Source organism: Lactuca virosa, chromosome 8 (assembly GCF_052849685.1).
Source record: "Lactuca virosa cultivar CGN04683 chromosome 8, Lactuca_virosa_CGN04683_v6, whole genome shotgun sequence".
NCBI lineage: Eukaryota > Viridiplantae > Streptophyta > Magnoliopsida > Asterales > Asteraceae > Lactuca > Lactuca virosa.
The window spans coordinates 76,648,091-76,653,973 of NC_136433.1; the positions used below are offsets into that span (position 1 = coordinate 76,648,091).

A 5,883-nucleotide genomic window follows, 5' to 3' on the forward strand; every position below is an offset into this window, starting at 1 on the left:
CCCACCTTTGTCGCCTCGGGGTAAAAGCTCGTACGCTGGGCATTCTCCATGTCTGCCACCCAACGTCGACTAGTAATGGCGTCCCTGACCCCAAAGAACTCAGGCGCACCACACGCCTTGAACTCCCGGAACGAGGGAGCTCGGACCCTAATATGACCTGTAGCAATCTCGGCTCGAAAAAACCTGAGCTGCTCCTCCATGATCTCCATGATTCCCTCCTTGATGGTACCAAAGATCATCGGGGTAGCGTCAAGGATACCACGAGTAACCTCAGCCGCGATGAGATCGCACAACCTATCATCAATGGGCTCTGCACCAGAGCCTGAACCTGATCCTGATCCTGAACCCGAACCTCGCGTGATCATCACCATCCTCAACTGAAAAATACCACATAATATAAATTTATAAGGATGTTCAAGGGGATTCCTCCTTACCGGACTCCTTAGAGCTTCCTTGTTTGTCCTTGTTTTGGGTACAGGTCCTGTGCTTTCAGTAGTATGGGCCCGATACTACCTTTCTCACCTACCTGTACCTTCCCCAAGGTCATACCTGATGCCTCTAATTCACCCGAACAAAATAACATGACCCACAGAATACACCATAAACTCAAATCCTAGACCATTCTAGGATTTCTCAATCCTTATCGAACCAGAAACTTAAGTTAATTATAGCAGGTTTCCCTATGCATGCACGTTATACACAAATAAAATCACATAGACTGTCAAATAAAACTTCTACCCTAAACCACAACCAAACAAGGAACAGGTATAAGGCAGAATCCATCATTTTAGAGATATGCAATCCTAGACGTATACAACTTTGAAAGCATACACTTAGTAAATAATCAATTCAACATCAATTTCCAAGCATAACTATAGCTTGGCTAATATATTTGGAACACTTACTTGAGCTCGGCCGATTACGCGCATTACACTCTCCCCTTTTTCCTTATGAAAACCGTTTTCAAGAAAACTTTAACTTTTGGTTTATTTTGAAAAAGGGTTCACAATTTCCTCGGTTTGAGTTCTGACACACTCGAGAGTGTGCCCGAATCCCTCAAACCAAGGCTCTGATACCAACTTGTAACAACCCAAAAATTCAGATAAAAATTTTCATTTAATAATTAGAAATCTCATTCATATTTGTTTTCCGAAATTCCATTACATAAACACATAATTCAAAGACCAGAGTATCCAAAACAACTTGTGCGGAAATATTAGAGAGTGCACGCTGCGCCATCAAGCCGAGCCCTTTCCCTTAGAACCAGGATTACCTGAAACACCCAACAAAACTGTAAGCACACGCTTAGTGAATTTCCCAAAATACACAAAACATATAATCATAGAATTAGATTAAAAGATTGCATTAAACGTTATGTGAATGTTCCCAATAACACCCAATACCCCTCACAAGCTCGGAGTGTAAGAGTATGTGAATAAGACTTACACCAAATTCATTCAGTGGAAATTAATTTAGTGCTTGTTACTAAGTCCAATTCACAAAACAATTACGGATTTTGCAATTGGATAACTTGAATGACCTAACCCTAATTCAAATGGCCAATAAGAATCACAATTAGAATCAAACATTTGATTAAAGCAAAATCAAATTCACTAGATAAAAATTAAAAGCAAACATCAAGTCATATGATTGAAATCACAACTAAGAAGTTAAAACATAATGTTGGAGAAACTAGGGTTCTAGCCATCCATGACGAACAAGATCACAAATCTAGAAAATGAAATTAAAGTTCTTACAAAATGAAATCAAATGTTCCCAAGTGTTAATCAACTCCAAAATCCTCAAGAAAATCGTCTTCTCTGCTCCAAAAATCGACCCCCCAAAGTAAAAAATTGGTTCCCCATTTAAGAGAGGTGAAAAACTGCTTTAAAACCCACGTTTACGTTTACACGGCCCGCGTAAATTAACACCGTCGTTTACGCGGTCCGCGTAAACGCAAAAAGTAGAACACTAAAACTGCCTTTGTAGATTCAAATCCGCGGCCTGCGTAAACTCATGCCTTACGTTTACACGGTCGTGTAAATCCCTGGATGGCAAAAATCTTCAAATCTTCAATATCTTCATCCCTAGTGCTCCGCAAGTCCCAAAATTTTGTCCACGACTCTTATTTACCTCCTCAAGCAAGATCCTACCTCAAGAAGTCTCTAAAATATCACAAAGTGTGTGAATGAAATAGCCTCATGAAAAATCCCGAAAAACATGCAAAATGCATGAGTTTAAGCCTATATGCAATGCACTTTTATGAAATAAAGCTACAAAATGGGTGCATGAAATGCACCTAACAAGGAAATAGGGGTATTCCCGAAAAAATAAAAATAATTGAATATGATACAGATTTTGCGGTTTTCACCAAGGCGACAAATAGCGGTGTGATTCCACTGTTATTAATCTTCAGGAAGAACGATTATGAGATGTGTTTGCCAACTAGACGAAGCGGTTGGGTAGTACTAGTAACATAGGAATTCCTAATTCCTGAGGTGTGTATATAACTTATATAACACATATGGTGTATATTTGGGGAACAAGTGTGGAAGATGATAACCAGTGAAAGATTGTTGGTGATGACTTTATTGTTAGAAAAAGTCTGGCAACAAGCTCTATTGTTCAGGTAATGTGTTAGATATTTATTTGTATCTTCAAGTCCTATTACTTATAATATTTTCTATATGATTATGATGAACAGATTGTGAGAAAATGTGAAGAACCAGAGCAACTATGGAGGTATACTACGATGGAGAGAGAGAGAGAGAGAATGAGTGGGGTTATGTGGTATTTTATTTAGCTTTTGTTTTTAATTTTTATAAATAAAAGAAAATGAAAACACTAAAAGGGCAAATCCGTCATTTGAAATATTTTTAAACAGTTTTGGACAAAATCGGCAATAAAAGTCTCATTTTGGACCACTGGTGCAACTTCAATTTTTTTTGTTTGACAAAAATCATAATTTCTTACAAACCATAGGGACCAAATTTGCAATTTGACCAAAATGAATAGAAGGGTACTATGATTAATTTTATCATTAGCAAAACCAATTAAATGCATAATAAAACAAATAACTATCAAATAACCTTACCTTATCATAAACTCATTATATAATTCATTAAATTTTCTTAACATTTTTCTTATAAAAAACATTTAAATATTTTATAATCAATGTGAAGCTATAACAAGACAATAACACAAAGAAGATAAAATTTTGAATTATTTTTAAAAACCACTAATTCAGTAATTTGGGATTTGCTTACTTTACCTATTCGAATAAATATATGTATGATTAACCACATTCATTTTGTTTTTTTTTTAAATAATAAATTTTAAGTAAAAATATGTTTTTCCAATCATTTTTCTGCAATTCTTTATTGAAAAAATCACAGCGCTTACAAAAGCATAATCTCAAAAAAATTTCCGATGATTAAACAGAAAACAAATAAACTATAATAATTTTTATAAAATTTAGTCTTCTATAAATTTATTGAAGTATAACTATTTATTAACTTCATCATACCTTAAATAAAATTAAATAAATATAAATACCATTACAATCGATGTAAATATATTATTTGTATAATATCAATCAGTTTATCACCAAATCAAATATTTAGCGAATAAAAAAATAAAAAAAATACCTTATAAGCTTATTATTATATAAAATACTCTTCCCTAATTCACCATACTTGATATAAAATTAAATAAATATGCATACCATATATAGGAAACGACGTAAATATATATTTTTTCAAGTATCATCAATCAATTTAATTATCACCAAATCAAATATTTAATGGAGAATTAAAAAAAATTTGTTTCGCTCAATTACACACACAAGTCCTATAACACTTTTAACAACCGCTCGTCACTACGCCGATATCTTATCGGCATAACTGTTAACCAACGCCAAAGCGTTACTCGTCACCATCATAACCGCCGCCACACGATCACAAACGTCCGCCTTCATGTTGCCGTCGTCCACCTTCTGAAACCCGTCGGTACATGTGTCTTCGTTGGTCAAGGCGGCGCTCATCCATGTCTGCACGTTGCTGAGCTGGAACTTCACCGATTCTCCGGTCAAACCCAGACGCTTCATTTCCGTTCGCGACTTCTTGATTTCGTCTACAGCGTCTTCAAACAGCGATGAACAGTCGCTGATTGCGGCGGATTCCCTGGTGGTGTTGTTGTTTTTGTCTGCTGCGTCGCGGGATATGTTGGAGACGTAATTGGCCATGTGGGTGGCGTTGGAGAGAGCGACATGAATAGCGACCCTAGCGAGGCGGCCGGAGTCATGTTGAACGGCGCTGGAGTAGTTGGAGAGAGAGGTGAAGCAGGTGTCTGGGTACCGAGTTGACTCGCAGCTTTGACGGATGAACTCGGTGTCAATATCGTCGGATGTTTGTTGGCCGGTGGTGGTTGCAGCAAGTAAAACTGTTGTTGAGAGGAAGAGGAAAAAGATGGTGGACAGTTGGAGTTCCATATTCTCTAATGATTTTTGGTTCATACTTCAAACTAGGGGTTTAAGTAGACTATTGCCTTTGATGAATTACTATTTTGCCCTTCCACTATCGATTTGCAATTTTAGTTGCCTTTGTTTAAGTCTATGGTTGATGAGATATTATAGCGATTTGATCATTTGCTCATGAAGATCTATTTGGGTCCACTAAATAATAATTTTGATTAATCTAATCATTGTAACTTACAATAACAAATGAAAAAAAGATATGTTTTCTATATTGTTCATTGAAGAGGATAACATTAACCTACAATAACAAATAGAAAAAAAAAGTATGTTTTCCCATTTTGTTTGTTGATGTGGTATACCATATATGTAACTGTGTATGGTTTGGGTTGACGTTTAATATCTTTTCGATTTATGTATTGCTTTTTTATATATTTCATTGTAATTACTATTTGAAAGATTGAAAGATAAGTAAGTTATAATATTAACATGGTATTAGATACCAAAGGTTAAACTCTCAGCAAAATTCTTTGGAATTGTCTTCCTTGTCCAAAATTTTCCCTTATCAAAATTCTTCTCCTCTTTCTCATGCTAAAGAAAATTCATATCTTATGAAGAGCCACCGAAAACGCCTTCTCCCTCCATTGCTGCTAATACCCAACCAACCACCAAACTAGAGATCATTTCCTTCTCCGGTTCTTCTTCCTCCTTCGATGGCTTCTACATCTCTGCCACAAAATCCTCCGTCAGAGATGCCTTTTCCCTCTAACGTTGTGAGTGTTAGTTTCCCTTCTCCGTCTTTATGTCGCTCTTATCATCTTCGGAGTTCCGGATCTCGTCGGAAACTTAACTACTTCTGGTGCTGATTTTATCGGAACCCTAGCTGGCCTCGCTATAAAAATGTGTCGTCTTCACCGGAGCACCGATTCTTGCTTTGCGTCGCTGCATCAAGATCTAGTCACCGTTGTTGTCGACACCATATGCAGATCTAGCGCCGCTTCCTCTAGATGTAGTCGTCGTTGCTACCTCTAATTCATGATCTATGTCTCTCCAACATCATAGCCATTCGAATTCCCAAGCTATTCCACAACCTCACTACTCCAGACCACACCAACACCAACGTGACCTTGCATTAACTAACATTCCAAGACCAAACAATCTAGGTTACACACACCTCAAAACCAGGATATACACTTCATTATACTCGATGAAGATTGACGCATCCAAAGCACTTTCCACTAATATATCTCCAAAGTCCTACAACAAACTTAACCGATGACAATGAATGAATAAACCAACGATAAAAAATTAATAGATAACCAATCTAATGATCCACTTACTACCGAACAAAACCTATGCGAAAATGCATCATCCACTCCTTGAAGTTGGTTGATAGTTTAACAACTCTTCCA

At 36.7% G+C, this 5,883-nt stretch overlaps 1 pseudogene; it reads right to left on the reverse strand.

Moving 5' to 3' along the window:
* Positions 1 to 3,706: 3,706 nt before the first annotated feature.
* On the reverse strand, positions 3,707 to 4,490 carry LOC145133449 (pectinesterase inhibitor 7 pseudogene; annotated as a pseudogene).
* Positions 4,491 to 5,883: the final 1,393 nt, after the last annotated feature.